This window comes from Rattus rattus, chromosome 15 (assembly GCF_011064425.1).
Source record: "Rattus rattus isolate New Zealand chromosome 15, Rrattus_CSIRO_v1, whole genome shotgun sequence".
Classification (NCBI taxonomy): Eukaryota; Metazoa; Chordata; class Mammalia; order Rodentia; family Muridae; genus Rattus; species Rattus rattus.
Window position 1 is genome coordinate 72,243,555 of NC_046168.1, and position 20,566 is coordinate 72,264,120.

The window sequence follows — 20,566 nt, forward strand, 5'->3', positions numbered from 1 at the left end:
CCCCCCAGTGTGCTTTGGTCATGACGTTTCATTGCAGCAATAGAAACCCTAAAACTAAGACATTGGGTAAATGTATCTGCCGCCAACATTAGGCCTGACAACCTAAGTTTGATCCCCAGGACTCACATGTTGGAAGGAGAGAACCAACTCCTGCAAGTTGTGTCCTGACTTCTACATCCTGTACACTACCACTCATATGCACGCATGTACACCCATAATAAGTAAATTAATTAATTAAATTATAAAAATATCTTCACTCTAGGTACCCAATCGTAATTGAATTTTTATGGTTCAGTGTCTACATAATGAATTTATGCAATGAGGATTACGAGTGACTTTTTTATGTACTATTTCTTGGATATTAAAATCCTTGCTGAAGAAAGGGAAAGTCGTACCTTTTAAAGTCAATACAATGGTTGGGGAAGATCCTGGGAAGGAAAACATTATGGAAGAGCTGACCTCTGACTCAGCACATAGAGCAGCAAAGAAAAATCTAAAGCATCACTTCTACAGAGAGCATCAGTCAGTGGATGTGCATGCATGCCTGCTTGTGTGCATGAGTGTGAATGCAATGGAACCGAACTAAAGACAAACAATGGAAACTCCATTTGAACTGTTAACTCCACTGGGCATCTACCTATGCGTTGATTTTTAAAAAATTTTCATGTTTCAGTTTTGTACTCCGCTGACATTTCCTTAAAACTAGAGTCCACATATTTTGTGGTCATTATTTCTTCATATTTTACCTCCCCGAGTCTTCATCATAGTATTTCCATCTCTGGTGATTGGTAACTGCAGGTATTTCAATCAATGGGCAATGAATGAATATCATTGCTCTTTTCCTCCAGGCAAAAATACAAAGTTGAAGCACAAACCTCCAGCCAGTTAAACGCCCACTGGACACTAGGATACAAAAGTCTTTGCCATTTGGTCTCTCACCAATTCTTCCAACTTTCTGTAGTTTCCCTCTACCCTGTCCCAATGTTTATTCGCCATATTGGCTAAATGGGAAACTCATTTTATGTTCAGAAGACCTCAGCCTATAACAGAGTGTTTAATATATAGCATGTATGTTTCAGCTTCTGCACCCCTGGAGGCAGCAAGAGAACTTCCTAGGAGCAGCAGAGGGGCTGAGGGGCGAGGTGGGGTGGGAGTTTGTGAGCTCGATAAATGAGGAACTTAAATGAAATCAGAGCCTGTCGCTACATCATCTCGACTCCATCAGACAGTTCTGTTTCTGAAGAGTTTTGAGTTTTTGCAGCAGTTGCTTTATGCCGCTGTCTTGGTCTGAGACCAAAATGTTCCCATTTTTATATATTGCTCACTAAGTGCTGGCAGTACCTTCTGAGAGGCAATATGCTGAAATGATTCAAGAGTGCCTACAAGTAAGGCATAGGGCAGGCAGCACCATGTTTGCTGGTGAGATTTTGTGTGCCAAAGGCATTGAAGAATGAGTGTCCCTAAATGGCCACTTGACAAACAATCTCAGGGGATTTATTCATTTCAGAGCCAGTGAGTGTGAGTATTAGTCAGAAAAATCAACACACTCTCTTTTCAGCCAGCACCAGGACTAGCAGATTCTCCATGTGTTAAATGAAAAAGAAATCTTTCATCGGCTCTGCTAAGGGCTGCGTGTTTGAGAACAGCCATTTTTCTTCTGATTCTAATTCATTCAGACAGATTAAATGTGCGGTCAGGTCTAAAGAGTCTGAATCAGGTGAAGTGATTTCCTTTTTAGCTAGGGAGGCAGGAAGGCAGTCATTCAACCCATCACCAGGATATATTGAAATAGAGCTGAGAAGAAGGGGAACAAATGGGCCACATATGTGACTCCCATTAAAAAACATACTTGTATAACTTGACCCAGGACATGGAAAGTCACATATCAGACAATTGTTTTTGGAAGAGAGAACAGAAACACACTGAAATATTTCTTTACTGAACACTTTCAAGTAAAATATGCCTGAAGCCTGCAGAAAATTCATAATAACATTTGTAATGAAAAGCTCATTCAATATACAGGCGAAGGCTTTGAAAAGCCCTACTGCCTATGCTCCTTCATAGTAAATTGCTACACCAGACACATTTGAATTAATTTGGGACAATTTTCTCATTATTAATAGGGGAAGGAAATTACAGAGTATATTTACCTGTAAGTCATGACATGGATGAGAGCACTTTTGAAAACCCCCAGAACAATGTCTACTGAGTGACAGTCCAGTGACATATGAATTATGCTACATCAACTTTGAAGTCGGCAGAGCTGGGTTTAGGGCCAGACTCCACTACTGTGTTGTTACTAATAAAAGCACTACTTAAGCTAGTTTAAACAAGAGGAGGGAACTTATTTATTCGTAAAGTTTTAAATCATCTAGGAGAGCCAGGATTCAAGCCAAACTGAATTCAAAGATTAAATGTTCTCAGGGCTTAATTTTCCTACACATCTTGGTCTTGGCATGATCTGTCTTTCGTGTCATAACTTTACTCCTTAGGAGAGAAATACCTTTGCAGGATCCTCAGATTACATTTCAGCCAAGAAAACCATGGGCTTATAGAACAGAATTTGAAAATGGACCTACAAATTGGGACCTATTATTAGCATTGAGGTAATTCTCAGTGACCAAAGAGTCACTACCCAGCCCTTTACTAAATACATTATGGGTACCTTATTTATCTCATCCAAACCTTATTCAACTGTAAAATAGAATGACAAGATTAACTATTTTCTCATGTGTCTAAGGTGGAAATAAACCAACAGTTTCTAAATCTCTTAGCCGAGAACATAATAAATAATGAGTTGAAAATAAAATTTCAAATGCCGCAGGAAGAGCTAACACAGGAAGTGGGATCCTGATCACAGGGTGGACCTGGTCACTAGAATCAATCATGACATCTCTCGGAAAGTGTGACTAAGTATACAGAATAGCTCAAATTTGCCAGAGAAAATTATCTCAGATTTATAGAGAATGTAGTACTTTTGGTAAAAAGAAAGAAAAAGGAAAAAAAATCTGTATTCTCATTATAAGAAAAATGAATCATGTGTTTTAAACCTTTCACCTCCCAGCAGAATAAAAGAGTCAATGACAAAACTGTAGCTCCCCGTATTCAAAATTTGGGCATAAAAGCAGGCAAGCTTCTTTATAGCTGGTGGGATCTTTAGACTGGCAGCTTGAGGAATAGCCAATGGAAAGCAAGAGGTGGGTAAAGAGAAAGAAGATACAGAACAGAAATGCATGCATGGTGCTTCATTCAGGATGGCGGAAAAGGCAAGCATTCCTCATTCCCTTGTAGGTAATGTGATCTTCCATAAATAAAGTAGAAAATTACCCTGAGTTGGGGAAATACAGAACCCAGGACGTACTTTCTAGAGACAAATTTGACTAAGCAGATGGACTATGGTGGATTTCCCCATCACTTTAGCCACACACCCTTTCTGGAAAAGGCCGCCGGAAAAGCACAGCAGGACCAGGGCACTTACTGGCTGTGAAAAGTTTGGCAGTTGTCTGCCTTACAGTTCTGTCTTGAATTTTATCAGGAAAAAAATGTATTTTCTTATCTAATGACATTTTATGTATATGTATGTGACTCTGTCACAGTATTATTTAGATTTATCAGTATACTGTCTTAGTTTTTGCAGATCGACCTAACAAAAATAGCAGGATATTAACAAAAATGGTAAAATAGCAGATGCTAATAAATAATGGATGTTTTCGTTTTTCAAAAGTTTTGAGGCTGTGAAGTTCAACTTGTGGCGCTAGGAAATTTAGTTCTTGATGGGAGTAGCGCAGTTCCTGGTCTTGGGTTTTTGTTTTTTTTTTTTTTTTTCTCAAAGGTGGAAGGGACTTGGAAACTTTGGTAAATTCAACTATTCCATCCATGAGAACTCTGTTCTCATGGCCTAGCCACTTCCCAAAGGCCTGATGGACTAATACCGTCCGTGAATATATTTCAACATGTTTATCCTGAATGAACATAAGCTAATCTTACTGCAGGGTGAAATCACGAATTATGTAAATATAATGCAATAACTATTGTAGTTATCGAGAATGATTTGGCATAATGTAATGAAGAGACCTCCTGATATTTCCAGAGGAAGACCATAGAGAAGTAGAGTGAAAGACAGCCATCATCTGTGTGTCTAGAGAAAGTTGATTGTTAGAACAATCTCTTTTAATTTCACTTCTTGTTGCCACAATAAAAATGCTAGGAAAAAAGTAACTTATGAGCAAAGAAGTTTATTTTATCTCCCAGTTCCAGGTTGAAGCCCATCACTCCAGGGAAGTCTGGGTGGCAGGACCTTGAGAAAGCTAAAGACATCCACAGCCCAGAGCAGAGAGAATGAATGCATGTATGCATTCTTGGGCTCAACTTGCTTTCTTCATTCTTAAATAGTTCAGGATATTTTGCATAGGGAATGGTATCACCTACATTGGGTGGATCCTCCAACCTTGATTAAAGTAATTAAGATAATCCTCCACAAGCCTGTCCATGGAACTACATGATCTAGAAAGACCATTGATTGAGATTACTCTCCCGGGTGATTCTAGAGTGTGTGAAGTTGTTAATTTCAACAAACCAGAATACTGTCTAAAATTCAGAGTCTGACTTAGAATTCAAAGTTTTGGGGGAGTTTCAGGGTACTGTTAAGTAGCAAATACATTTTACCTGTTACTAACATTACCACTAAACAAGAAAGTGATTTATTGTTGTTATATAATATCTAAACATGTGCCTTTTCTCTTTGTACTACTTTATATTGGCATTGTGTGTATGTGTGTGTGTGTGTGTGTGTATGTATGCATGTGTGTGTATGTGTATGTGTGTATATGTGTGTGTATGTGTGTATATGTGTGTGTATGTGTATGTATGTGTGTGTATGTGTATGTGTGTATGTGTGTGTATGTATATATGTGTGTGTATGTGCATATGTGTATATGTGTGTATGTGTGTGTATCTGTATGTGTGTACGTGTGTGTGTATGTGTGTGTGTATGTGTATGTATATGGGTGTGTATGAGAGTAATAGGAAAATAACTGACTCTTCCCTATTGTGTTTATATTCTTTATATAAACCAAATTTTCTTTTAAATTCAGAAAAAAAGAAAACAGATTCTTTCTCTCTTAGCAGCAACTTCCATCAATTACAAATAGCTCCTAAGCTAAGAGGAGAATTTCGTATCCCCCTCTCAACCCATGCTGAGATTTTTGTCTGTCTTGATTTGTGAAGGTTTTGAGTGTGTAGTCGGAGCTTCTGTGAGTTCATTCGTACAAGAGTTCTTTCATGATCAGCAAATAGAGTTTAACCTCAGATGTTGCCTGCATTGGCTCAGACAGTCTTTTTGCTTTCTCTTTTACCTCAAGTGTTGGAGAGAGAAGGTGTGCTGTAGATGTGATATTTACATGTGAGCACTCCACATCTACAGTCTTTTACTCTCTGCATACTGACCAGCTATTGGTCTCTGCATTCAGCATCATCGAAAGGAGCTTCTCTAAATGAGGGATGAGAGATGTACTGACCTATGGGTACAGAAACAAGAATTTAAAGGAACAGTGTAAAACTAAAAAATTTTTTAGCTCAATTAATGAATATTTTGTGGCATGCTATTTCATATCTAGAAACCTAAAGTTCTTTTTAAAAAATCATTTTTTATAAGATAGTTATTCATAAAACACTGAAATAGAATAATGTAGCTGACAATTAGTCTGATGGATGCAAGCACATTAGCTTCAGCTCCCATGCAGATATGGCTCCATACCCTTTTGTTCTTTCTTTCTTTTAGCTTGATGCATTAGGTACAATTTTAAAAGACTTCAAAAGGGATTTCCAAGAACTACGGCCGAATGGTGCCAACTAAAACAATTGTCTTTCAAGAACTGAGCCTGCTAGGAGCATGAGAGAAATCTTCTGTACAATTAAATGTATTGGAAGCAGGGTCATACTTGAAATAGAATTAGAAAAAAAATGTTGGCAATAATATATGTGTGCATGTGTGTGTGTATGTGTGTGTATGTGTGTGGTGCATGGGAAGTGTGAGTGTATTTTTATATGTGTTTACATGTGTATGTGCTTGTGTATATCTATTTTGAATGTGTATGCATGTGTGTGTGCTTGTGTGCATGTGTGTATGTGTATGCTTGTGTGTATGTGTGTATATTTGTATATGTATATATATTTGTATGTGTGTACATGTGTACGCTTCTGTGTATGTGTGTCTATTTGTATGCTTGTGTGCACATGTGTATTTGTATGTATGTAAATGTGTGCATTTGCATGTGCTTGTGTCTGTGTGGAAGTGTATGCATATGTATGTGTATGTGTGAGTATGCAAGTGCCTATGTATGCAAGTTTATTTGCTGGTGCAAGATGCATGGGCAGAATTCAAGACAAGATGTCAGTTTTTCTGCTTTGTAACTCTCTGCCTAATTCCCTTGAGAAAGGTCTCCTCTTAAACCTGGAGCTAGGCTGGCAGCTGGCAAGCCCCAGTGACATTCCTGTCTCTACCCTGTACAGTGCGGGGGTTACAGTTGTGACCTGCCACACCTGGCTTTTTATACAGCGACAGGGAACTCAGGTTCAGGTGGTCGCGAGCCATCTTACATACTTCCTCACCTCCCGCTCTTTCCCCTCCCCATTTTATGATTTACTAAAGTCATTCAAGGGGCCATAAGACACAGCTCTACACTAACTACATTGTTACAATATTTCTGTTTCAAGTACCCCAAGATTTATCCACAGATTATATTTTAATTTTCTAAATCCTTTGCTATCAATTCAATATCTACAAAATAAAAAAACGTTTTAGCTTTTCTAGCATACTTTGGCAAATGTCCAGTTAAAAAGTGATTAGAATTCAGACATGTTTGCCTCCCAATGAAGGCTTCCAGACAAGTAGATGTGTAAATTGAATAAACAATCAGTCCCATCTCATTATTGGAGTGCAGCATTTTAGCAACGTCTTTGTTGGGTCCTTTGTTTTAATAAGAACTTGGCCGACAATTTCTGGTCGATGGGCTGTGCTTCCATCCACCCCACTGTGCATTTGGAGATCGACTGAATCCTGCTTCCCTTCCCTTTTGAGTTATGCATTTGGAGCACCCTGTAATGGATTTGGCTGCCTGAGCCGTGGCAGGATGGTTCCAGAGCTCCTCCAACCACTGCTTCCAACCTTAATGCACTTGGATGGTGTTGATGAGCCCCAGCTGTGCATTTGATTATTAATGCTTCCATAAAGCTTTGCTGCTTATCATGGTTTTAGAGCCAGGGGAATCGCAACTTGTATCTTAACTAAACAGATTATAATTTAAGTGATTTAAATGCTCTAACTATAGTGTGGCTGCACTAACATGTCTGCCAGAGTGAATAACAAAAAGATAAACTTCGTATATGTTGATATTATAGCTTTGCTCATTGGAGTACATGATTCAGAAGTCATTGATATGAAGCTAGGATTAATCAGCAACATATTATTCTCATCAAAACACATTTAAGCAGCTGGCATTAAATATTACATATAAGAGTATTAACTCTTTTTTTATTAAATTACTTTATTTACCTTCTAAAATTTCTCCACTTCCTGGTCCCCCCTCCCTGAGTTCTTCATCCTATACCCCTCCCCCCCACCTCTGAGGGGGTGATCATCCAACCTCCATCCATCCTACCAGCATCCCTCTTCCCTGGGGCATCAAGTTTCCAAGGATTAAGGGCATCCTCTCCCTATGAGGCCATACAAGGCATTACTCTGCAACACATGTGCCCTGGGCCATGAACCAACCCATGTATGATCCTTGGTTTTTGGCTTAGTCTTTGGAAGTACTGAGGGGTCCAGGTTAGTTGACAGTGTTGCTCTTCCTATGGGGTTCAATCCCTTTCAGCTCCTTCAGTCCTTCCTCTAACGCTTCCATATGGGTCCCCGACCTCAATCTAATGTTTAGCTATAGATATCAGTATTTGTTTCAGTCCATTGCTGGTTGAACCTCTCTGAAGACAGCAATGCCAGGCTCCTCTCTGCATACACAATATGGCCTCAGTAACAGTGTCAGTATTTGGTGTGCACAGATGGGATGGATCAAAAGTTGGGCAGGTCACTGGGTGGCCTTTCTTTCATTCTCTGCTCTATTTTTTTGTCCCTGTATTTCATGTAGACAGGAACAATTCTGGGTTAACAGTTTTGAAGACGGGTAGGTGGCCTCCTGCCTCAACTGGTGTGTGTCTACTGAAGGTAGTCCCTTCTAGTTTGATCTCCCCACTGTTGGGCATTTCAGCTAATGTCATCAGTCCTCTTAATATCTATGGAATTCATTTTAATCCAATGTACTAGACATATGAAAAAATAGTATTCCTGTTTACCAGCAATTCCAGCATTTCTCAAGATTTTATTTTCTTTAGTTTTGATAAATAAAGTTTCAGGATAAAAACCAAGTTTTACCATTTAGGGAAACAGTAAAACATAATGATGTGTCATTTGACTAACTTGAACTACGTTTTCAAGAATTCTCTTTTGTATGTTTTCCATCAGAATGGGTCTTAAGATGACTTTTGCAGGTTTGAAAGATGAAGGAGTTTGGGAAGATGGTTCAATCGTGCAAGCATGAGGACCTGAGCTCAGATTTCCAGTACGCAGCTACAAAGCTGGGTCTGGTAATATGTTCTCTAAGATCAGTTCGAGGATGGAGTAGCCAAGTCTTCAAATTTCAATATCCTTAGTAATCAGGTAAATGCAAATCAAAACGACCCTGAGATTCTGCCTCACACCAATCAGAATGGTTAAGATCAAAAACTCAGGTGACAGCAGACGCTAGAGAGGATGTGGAGAAAGATGAATACTCCTTTATTGCTGGTGATATTGCATGCTGGTAAAACCACTTTGGAAATTAATCTGGCTGTTCCTGAGGAAATTGGAAATAGTTCTACATGAATACCCAGCTATAACACTACTGGGCATATACCCAAAAGATGCTCCAACATATAACAAGAACACATGCTCCACTATGTTTATAGAAGCCTTATTTATAATAGGGAGAAGCTGAAAACGATCAAGATGTCCCACAACAGAAGGATGGATACAGAAAATGATACATTTACACAATGGAATAGTGCTCAGCTATGAAAAACAATGGCTTCATGAAATTCATGGGCAAATGGATGGATCTTCGAATTTCATGTTCAGTGAGAAATCTTGTTTTAAAAAGTAAGATGGAAAGTCTCTCTCTCTCTCTCTCTCTCTCTCTCTCTCTCTCACTCACACACACACACACACACACACACACACAAATACCACCTGATTAACTTCCTCATGCACACTCACCCAATGTGCCACATGTGCATATACCCATATCTGCACTAACACATGGATATAATAAACACACACACACACACACACACACACACACACACACACACTCTCTCTCTCTCTCTCTCTCTCAAAAGAAAGTAGGAGAAGGAAGGAGAGAAACAGATTCAGGGATAGGAAGCCGACATGGAATACTTGACCCATGTTACAGATGCACTAGTTTATTTCAGTAGCCTAAGCTAGGGACTATACCTGTAGTCCTCTGCCCTTGGCTACTTTCATTTTATCTTTTGGTGATCCTTGCATTAGGGGTGTGTATAAACTTGGGGTAAAGGCTTCTTCAGGCTACCCTTTTTACTTAGGTCCAAATAACTAAAGTGAGCTGTAGGCATTTCTAGGCGGTTCTAGTGCCTGGTAATGCTCTTCCTTATGGAGACACAGCTTCAAAGACCTGCTTCATTGATCCTCATGATGTGAAAACAACCTGTGTCAAGTATGTGTACCCAAATGCATACATGTATATGCATAAAGCTGCAAATTGAGTCTTCTTCTCTTGTTAAATCCCTGGTAATGCAGAATTCTTAGCCAAGTCCTTGATGTAGCTAGAGAATAGAATGGATTCTGAATCATTGTATGTTATAAAAATCATGTGAATTTCTCTCTCTCTCTCTCTCTCTCTCTCTCTCTCTCTCTCTCTCATTGAGAAAAATCAACATATTCACTAGCAGGAAAACTGGGTAATTTAAATTTATCTATCATCACATTTTTTTCCTGCACATCCAGGAAAATTCTAGTCCTACAGTTATCATATTATACCTTAACAACTTATTGTGTGCGTATCCTATAAGAATTATCACAATTAATATATTAATTATAGTTAAATGTAGTTAATATATAAACAACTAATTGCTTAAAATTGATCAATATCCCCAGAGCTCTGAGGGATTATGAGGTGAGATCTTAAATTCCATATGTCACTAAATTTAAGTAATTTTCAGAAATAAAAAATTTTCTTGCTAGGCATCTTTCTCAGAAAATTAGGAGTATATGTCATTTAAAAAAAAAATCTGGACGGAACTAGAGACTGCGCCCGAATCTGAAAGGAGTCAAACAGCTCCCTGCACTCAAATCCTGTGGGAGGGAGAGCTAGACCTTCAGAGGGGCAGACACATCTGGGAAACGAGAGGAGACTACTCTCTGCCCACATTTATGACTCTAGAGGAAAACACCTACCACCATCTGGGGCCCCCTGTGCAGAGGGACCCAGGAGAAGCAGGGGCAGGCTCTTCTGGTTGTTGCCCTCATGGAGAGCTGAAACCCAGCCCTGAGGAGCAACTTCAGTCCCAAGACCAGAGGTAAGACCAACTTTTCTGCTCCAAGTGACCTGTCTGGTGGACTCGGGACACATTGCCCACAGGAACAGCTGAAAGCCAGTAGACAGGAACAACTAAAAGCCTGAAAGCAGAACACTGTGTTCCCATGACTATCTGAAAGAAAACAGGAAAACAGATCTATAGCACTCCTGACACACAGTCCTATAGGATGGTCAAGCTGCTGACAGAAATTGGAGAACAAGGTAACACCAGAGACAACCTGAGGCAAGAGGCAAACACAGGAATCCAAGCAACAGAAACCAAGACTACATGTCATCACCGAAGCCCAATTCTCCCACCAAAGCAAACACTGAATATCCAAACACACCAGAAAAGCAAGATCTAGATTTAAAAATCTCATTTGATCATGATGATGGAGAACTTTAAGAAAGACACAAAGAACTCCCTTAGAGAAATGCAGGAAAACACAAGTAAACAAGTAGAAGCCCTTAGAGAGGAAATAAAAAAGTCCCTGAAAGAATTACAGGAAAACATAATCAAACAGGTGAAGGAATTGAAAATGGAAATAGAAACAATAAAGAAAGCACAAAGGGAGACAACACTGGATATAGAAAAACAAAGGAAGAGATAAGGAGCCATAGATACAAGCATCACCAAAAGAATTCAAGAGATAGAAGAAAGAATCTTAGGAGCAGAAGATTCCATAGAAATCATCGACAAAACTGTCAAAGATAATGTAAAACAGGAAAAGCTACTGGCCCAAAACATACAGGAAATTTAGGAAACAATGAGAAGATCAAACCTAAGGATAATAGGTATAGAAGGGAGTGAAGACTCCCAACTCAAAGGACCAGTAAATGTCTTCAACAAAATCATAGAAGGAAAAATCCCTAACCTAAAGAAAGAGATCCCTATAAACATACAATAAGCCTACAGATCTCCAAATAGATTGGACCAGAAAAGAAACTCCTCCTGTCACATAATAGTCAAAACACCAAATGCACAAAACAAAGAATATTAAAAGCAGTAAGGGAAAAAGGTCAAGTAACATATAAAGGCAGACCTATCAGAAGTACACCAGACTTCTCACCAGAGACTATGAAAAACCAGAAGATCCTGGACAGATGTCATACAGACCCTAAGAGAACAAAAATGCCAGCCCAGGTTACTGTATCCAGCAAAACTCTCAATTAACATAGATGGAGAAACCAAGGTATTGCATGACAAAACCAAATTTTCACAATATCTTTCTACAAATCCAGCCCTACAAATGATAATAAATAGTAAAGCCCAACACAAGGATGCAAGCTACACACTAGAAAAAGCAAGAAACTAATCGTTTTTGCAACAAAACAAAGAGAAGACAAGCATACAAACATAATCTCACCTCCAAATACGAAGATAATAGGAAGCAACAATGACTATTCCTTAATACCTCTCAACATCAATGGACTCAATTCCCCAATAAAAAGACATGGATTAACAAACTGGATACGTAATGAGGACCTATGCAATACCAATTAAAATTCCAATAAAATTCTTCATGGAGTTAGACAGAACAATTTGCAAATTCATCTGGAATAACAAAAAACTCAGGATAGCTAAAACTATCCTCAACTATAAAAGGACTTCCGAGAGAATCACTATCCCTGAACTCAAGCAGTATTACCAAGCAATAGTGATAAAAACTGTATGGTATTGGTACAGAGACAGGCAGATAGACCAGTGGAATGGAATGGAATACCCAGAAATGAACCCACACACCTATGGTCACTTGATTTTTGACGAAGGAGCCAAAACCATCCAATGGAAAAAAGATAGCATTTTCAGCAAATGGTGCTGGTTCAACTGGAGGTCAGCATGTAGAAGAATGCAGATCAATCCATTCTTATCACCCTGTACAAAGCTTAAGTCCAAGTGGATCAAGGACTTCCACATCAAGCCAGATACACGCAAACTAATAGAAGAAAAAGTGGGGAAGCATCTCGAACACATGGGCACTAGAGAAAATTTCCTGAACAAAACACCAATGGCTTATGCTCTAAGATCAAGAATTGACAAATGGGGTCTGATAAAGCTACAAAACTTCTGTAACGCAAAGGACACTTTTGTTAGGACAAAACGGCAACCAACAGATTGGGAAAAGATCTTTACCAATCCAACATCCGATAGAGGCCTTATATCCAAAATATACAAAGAACTCAAGAAGTTAGACAGCAGGGAGACAAATAACCCTATTAAAAAATGGGGTTCAGAGCTAAACAAAGACTTCACAGCTGAGGAATGCCGAATGGCTGAGAAACACCTAAAGAAATGTTCAACATCTTTAGTCATAAGGGAAATGCAAATCAAAACAACCCTGAGATTTCACCTCACACCAGTGAGAATGGCTAAGATCAAAAACTCAGGTGACAGCAAATGCTGGCGAGGATGTGGAGAAAGAGAACACTCCTCCATTGTTGGTGGGATTGCAGACTGGTAAAACCATTCTGAAATCAGTCTGGAGGTTCCTCAGAAAATTGGACATTGAACTGCCTGAGGATCCAGCTATACCTACCTCTCTTGGGCATATACCCAAAAGACGCCCCAACATATAAAAAAGACACGTGCTCCACTATGTTCATAGCAGCCTTATTTATAATAACCAGAAGCTGGAAAGAACCCAGATGCCCTTCAACAGAGGAATGGATACAGAAAATGTGGTACATCTACACAATGGAATATTACTCAGCTATCAAAAACAATGACTTTATGAAATTCATAGGCAAATGGGTGGAACTGGAAAATATCATCCTGAGTGAGCTAACCCAATCACAGAAAAACACACATGGTATGCACTCATTGATAAGTGGCTATTAGCCCAAGTGCTTGTATTACCCAAGATGCACACACCACATGAAACTCAAGAAGGATAACCAAAATGTGAATGCTTCACTCCTTCTTTAAAAGGGAAACAAGAATACCCTTGGGAGGGAATAGGAGGCAAAGTTTAGAACAGAGGCTGAAGGACACCATTCAGAGCCTGCCCCACATGTGGCCCCATACACATACAGCCACCAAAACAGATAAGATAGATGAAGCAAAGAAGTGCAGGTTGACAGGAACTGGATGTAGATCTCTCCTGAGAGACAGAGCCAGAATACAGCAAATACAGAGGCGAATGCCAGCAGCAAACCACTGAACTGAGAATGGGACACCTGTTGAAGGAATCAGAGAAAGGACTGGAAGAGCTGAAGGGGCTTGAGATACCATATGAACAACAATGCCAAGCAACCAGAGCTTCCAGGGACTAAGCCACTACCTAAAGACTATACATGGACTGACCCTGGGCTCCAACTGCTTAGGTAGCAATGAATATCCTAGTAAGAGCACCAGTGGAAGGGGAAGCCCTTGGTCCTGCCAAGGCTGGACCCCCCAGTGAACAGGATTCTTGTGCGGAGGGCGGTAATGGGGGGAGGATTGGGAGGGGAACACCCATATAGCAGCGGATGGGGAAGGGGTTGGGGGATGTTGGCATGGAAACCAGGAAAGGGAATAAAATTTGAAATGTAAATAAGAAAAACCGAATTTAATAAAGATGGGGAAAAAGAAATGAAAATAGAAAAAGAAAAGAAATCTGTGTCTGTGAAATAAACGTATAGAATAAAAGAGCTATGGCAATTCAACCTCAATAGGATAGATATGCAGAAGAGAGCTAAGAAGCAAATATGGAGAATAAATGAAGACTCGCTTATGTCATGAAACACAAAGTAATTGGGCCAGCGACAGCTAGAAGCTTCACCTCAGCTGACTAACATTCATTGTGCTATAAGGTACTTTGCATGCTACTAGAGGAGAAAATTCACCATCTATATCATCTAGCTACAAACCCAGAAACCTACTACAGAAAACTGACTGCAAGATATATTGGTATAATAGTGTCACAAATGTTCTAGAAATAATCAACCACTTTTTAAATTAGGTTTAAGGTCCATTCTATTAAGATGAAATCTTGCATGCATTCAGAGGAAAACCTGTTAGTATTTCTCTGCTAAAGGAACATAGCAGTAACAATGATGCATTGCTTTGACTATAGATAAGTTCCTTGCTCAACTCTTATCAAAGAAGCTTCCCTTGCGCTAGATGGGAATTAAGAGAACGATCTACAGCTGGACAGTGTGCAAATAGTGAGAGACTTAGGAGCACTCAGTTCTAAATGAATCTTTATCACGTTTTCCCCCACCCACAGGCTCAGAGAGCTATGCAGAAGATGAAGAGATTGTAAGAACCAGAGGTGGTGTGTGAATTTAAGGAAACCGTACTTTCCAGGCACAAACAGGACTGATATACGTATGGATTCACAGAAACTATGGCAAGATTCACAAGATCTGGGCAGGTTCAAACCAAACCAAATCCCAGTATCTAAAGGGGAAAGTGAGCACAGAGTCCACCCCTAACAATTGATGAATTCTGGTGAGGGGGAAATCAGTTGTTTTTAACAATAGAGTATTACTGGCTATAACAACCACACCCTGGTACAAGCCCCATGATCTGGAATAGTTGGCCAATATAAAACAAATCCCTGTGTGTGTGTGTGTGTGTGTGTGTGTGTGTGTGTGTGTGTGTGTGTTTGTGCATTGCTGTTGTTTTGCTACTTTGTCTTACAGATTTAATGAGAGGGAGAAAATTTAGCTGGGTGTGTAGGGAAGTAAAGAAGATTTCAAAGGAGAAAGAATATGATCAAAATATATGGTATAAAAATTTTAAATAAATGTTAAAAAGTAAGAAAAAAGAAACACTGTATAAGCTTCAGGGTTAATAATTGGGGGAGTTGCATGAGAAATTCTAATCAAAGTATTATTTTGGAGTAAAGAGTTTCCCACTAGAAAATGGCATGTTTGAGAGATAGGCGTTGTGCTGTTTCGCTGTCTAGGCCTACCTTGGTAACCTGTATATAATAGCTAGGTCTCCACACTCAGAAGATTTGACAGTGTCCTCAAACAGTATCACAAGCTGGGAAGCAAATCTTTAAAAGGCTAAGCCTATTGGCAAAACTTAAGATTTAGATTAAGAACTGGTTTTCTGAGGTAGTAAGATGGTGCTGAGTGTGAAAATGCCTGGCGTACGAGCATGAGTAACTAATTTGGGGTCCGTAAGACCCATGTCAGTGCCAGGCAGAGTAGAGCATGTCAGTAACCAGTGCTATGAGCATGGAGACAAACAATCCCGTGGACTCTCTGCCTAGTCTTGCTGACACGGAGAGTTCTTGGTTCAGTGAAAGACCCTGCCTCAGAAAACAAGGTAAGGAGAATAAGAGAATGATGCCTGTTATAGGCCTTTATCTTTCATGTGTACATGTAATGGCATGTACATCGGCGTGGATACACACACATACACACACATTGGTTATATGACATTAGTGACGATCTTGTTAGCATTGTAGATGCTATTGTAGATAAGACAGTGAGCTAATACATGTGTGGACACACGCGTGCCTCTTCCCCTCAGGCAACTTTATCTTGTAAGGCACCACAATATTGAAGCTAGGCCCATTAATAACCCTGTAATGAGCCACAAAAATCCAAAGAAAAGGAAGATTTGCCTGCTCCCCAATTAATTTTATGAACCCAAGAAAGACATGACCAAAGATGAGAGTGACTTATATCAAATGGTCATGTTGCAAATGCACAGAAATGTTCTGGAGGAAGTATAAAGTGCTACTCCAGTGAGTCCACAAATAATAATACATTTTCCGGGCTGTATGGAGTAGTCTAGAAAGAACACCACGCCAGACACAATGTTCCCTTAAGCCAATATTAGCAAGGTTTCCCTCTACTCAAGTCCTATAATGGCTGAGCGAAATGAGGAGACTGCAGGCAATATTTAAATCCAAGTTGGAATTCTTAGGACTTAAGTCAAAAATTTCCTCCATAACTTGATCATTCAAGCTGGAGCCTTCTGGGTAGAAACAGCAGGAAGTTATCCAGGGGATCTGCTCAGCTGAGGGAGGTACCTATCTGCTCCACCTGGGGGATCTGCACAATCAACTAAGGCACCTGACCAATGTGACTCCACACTGGAACACAAGTTCACCATAAACTAGGCACCTCTGAGAGAAGATTCTTTTGAGAACTTTGATAGCTATAAAGAAATCTGGGTCTATATCAAAGCTTCAAAAGGAAGGTGATTATCTTGTTAGAGACCAGTTGATTTTTTCCATTGAAGCCATGGTCATTACCATTCAGAAAAACCTAAGATCTTTAGGAACTATACTAAATCTATTCCATGCGAGCTCCACTTTATCAATAGAACAACAAGGGTCTAGGTGGCAACACATATCTTTCTATGGTTTACTAAACATTTGGAGTCTACTTTGGGGAATTACTTACTATTTAGGGACAAAAGATTCCTTTGAAATGTTTCTGACAGTGCACCAGGGAGGCATCTGGTTCACGAGGCAGACATTCTTTCAAGCCCGCTAGCACAAGACTCGTTCTGCATCTCTTTCATCAAAGGAATACTTTGAAATTTATGTCCTATAAGAACTATTTTTCCTAACACTATATCATACATGGTTACTCCTTTATAGCTATTCAAATCTCTTTTATAGATTTGAGAAAAGTATGTTCAAATTCCTGAATTAATCTGGTCTAAATGCCGCAGGAACTTTAACAAACACCATGAGGAAGCCAAGTTGCCAGCATTTATAGGACTTTTTTTGCGGGGGGGGGGAGAAGTTGATATGAATAAACATGAATGATTTTTAGGTATTCAAGAGTTCAGTGAGGGAAGAAATCATTGAAAAAACAAAAAACAAAAAACAACCCATTCCCCCCAAAAATCCCATCCCCAAACCCCCTAAAATTAGAAGTGGAAACTGAAGATGCGACTTTTGCTGTAGTCTGTGAGAAAACTTTAAAACAGGAGGAGTTGCTCTGTATGGGTGAGCAGAGAAAGCAGCGTGAGATCGACTTATTCTTGTTGGAGATACTGAGAGCATGGCTGAAGCGGTAACAGGTAAGCAAGAGTGTGTTGAACATAAAAGTAGCAGAGTTTGAGAGAATAGACTCTAATTTTCAAAGTTTTAGTGTGGGTAAAGTGCTTTCAGATGTCAACTCCTGCACAGAAAAAAAATCCTTTGATGAAAGCCACCTGATGTGGAAAAACTCATTGTTCCATTAGCTTAAGAAATTGTCACTTCCACTGCAGCTTTTGACAGCCACCACCTTGATCTGCTGGCAACCATCTGCATCCAGGAAAGTAGTCTGTGAGTCACTGGAGGCTCACATGACCCTTAACATATTTAAGCAATAAAGTATTGTCTGTAGATATTTACATAGTTTATACTGAAAGCTATTACACACAAGGCTACAGAACTTTGTAAACATAACTTATACATGAAATGAGAAGCACCCTCCCAAAAGGTAACCTGCTGCATTGGCGTACTGCTTTATTGAAGTGGTCTGAGACGAAATCAGCAATGTGCCTAAATTGTATGCAGTTCGGAATATTTTTTAAAGCCATCACACGTTACAATATTATCTAAGCAATATTCTGTTCGAAGAATAATTCTAAATAAAGGGACATAAATCTAGCTTCAACAGAAAGAAATACAAAAATACATCAGTCAGAGGCCAACGAAATAGAACCGGTAATCATAATAATCATGTCAGATTAAGTGGAATTCAAGGTGACAGTCTGAAAGGACTGCCAATTTTGTATTGATTAGAAAACAGCTTTTGAGAATTAAAAATAGGGCGTGAGTACAGTAGCACCTGCATGTGGCAATGGTTTTCTTCTAAGCTTCTCTGTGGATCTCATGAGAAAGACTCCATCTGAATGTCCAAAGGCAGAAAAAGAGAAAATGACATTAAGATTAATGTAGAATTATCAGAGGAAAGGTGGTGAACAAATTGTATATCAGAAGTCAGTTATGTTCATATGGAAAGAATACAGGTCAAAAAAGTCAATTTGGGAATGAATTGTGCTGGTTTTGTAGTCACAGTTTCTTTTGTAGATGGCCTTGAACTCCTGATCTTCTTGCCTCCACCTGCTAAGGACTGGGAATACAAGTAGGTGACACCCCACTCTACCCATATGTTTGGGGGTATGCTAAGGTTGCATATAAGGAGCTATAATCATGTGAGCATTTTTACAGGTTGTTTTCTAAAGACGTGTTCTTTCTAAGCAAGTAATTGGAATTTATTAAAGTTCTCTGACAGTTTTCTAGCCAGTTGTTTCATATGTAAATAATTGCTCTAACAATATGTGTTTGCAATATAAGGGACAACATCACCAAAAGCACTGAGGAAGCTGGCTGCATACTCAGCTTACAATAATGGCTGCCAGAATAATAAAGCTGACATATTTCTGCTGCTGAGGCTAGTTAATAATGCCAGAAAGTATATTTTCAAAGAACAGTATTTGCTGAGGATGCCATAGTTTAGTTATAAGTTGAAGAAACTGTTTTGTGATTTTCTTGTTGGTTTCCCTTATACAACACCCTGATCCACCATAGAAACACATAGAGTAGATTCCAGACAGATGGCTCCCTATGTACAATGCTTGCCATGCAAGCAGGAGGACCTGGGTTCAATTCCCCAGCATCTACATAAGAAGCTAAGCATGGTGGAGCTGTTTGCCTGTGATCTCAACATCAGGGAAGTGGAGATGGACTCATTGCCCAATCTATCCAATGAACCATACCAGATTCACTGTCAGGCCCTTTAAAACAATATAAAGTGGAAAGCAACAGAGAAAGATACCTAACATTAACCTCTGGTTTCCTGAATTTCACTTCCAAATGCAGAAACACATATATGGAAATGTACACTTGTAACATACACATGGAGAGAGAGACACGTGTATATATATTAGAGAGAGAGGGAGAGGAAGAGGGAGAGAGAGAGAGAGAGAGAGAGAGAGAGAGAGAGAGAGAGAGAGAGTGTTGGTAATTGGTTATGAAGATTTTATTATGCCTAGCTTGGCCTGCACCTTAAACCAGCTGCTTTGAGTTCTGTTCTAATCCAGTAGTCTCATAGGGTGCTTACTAAATAACCAAATAGCATTCTTAAATACGTTGTGGACTGTCCATTTAAATCTAGAAATACTAACATCAGTGGCTCATGAAGGTGTAATAGTCTTTTGATGTGCAATAGGTACACTGATGGGTGCTTGACTATTTCATTGAAGTAGCAGGCACCTAGAGTTTCAATGGGTTTACCTTGACATGCGTATTTTGATAAGACAACTGGAGAAGCAATTACTTTTTATCCTCTTAGTTTGGTATGACATTCTCCTGCCAACACTGGGAACACACCAGTGCTTATTCTATAGTATACCAAAAGCTCAGTTGACTAAATTTATGAAATTGCAACTGGTCCGATTCTACTGGCCTTGGAAACAAATGGTTCAGTTTGTTGAAAGTGACAAACAGCATTTAGATAAATGACTACAATTGTAGTCACTGCCTGATTTTGCATCTAGCAATACTCTAAAATGTACACGAGCATATAGAGTTGACATGCTGGTAGCACTAAGTTCCTATAGCAACAGGCAGTCCTTGGGCATCTGCCTTGTCCTTCCTACTGCTGTGATCCTCTGCAAGTTAGACACTCAAGTTACTAAGCAGACGTTCTTATTCTGCATTTACCAATGGGAAGCAGCAGCGCTTGACTTTATGGACCCAGAGAGCACTGTAAGGTTAAATTTGGTCAAATCTTAATGTTTAACCTGATTTTTTTAGTCTCAACTTTCATCAAAGACCGCAGAAACACTATACCTCCAAAGCTTGTGTACTGGGTAGGAAGGACGGATAGCAATTATTCTGAGTTACGTAGAAACAGCACGTGCTTAATACATTTGCCTCTACCTGTGGTTTTACTCTTTTTGCATGATCAAGCATCATTAACAATGTCCGTGCGCATGGCCCTGTGTTCTGAAGATATGATTTAACTTAGTACAA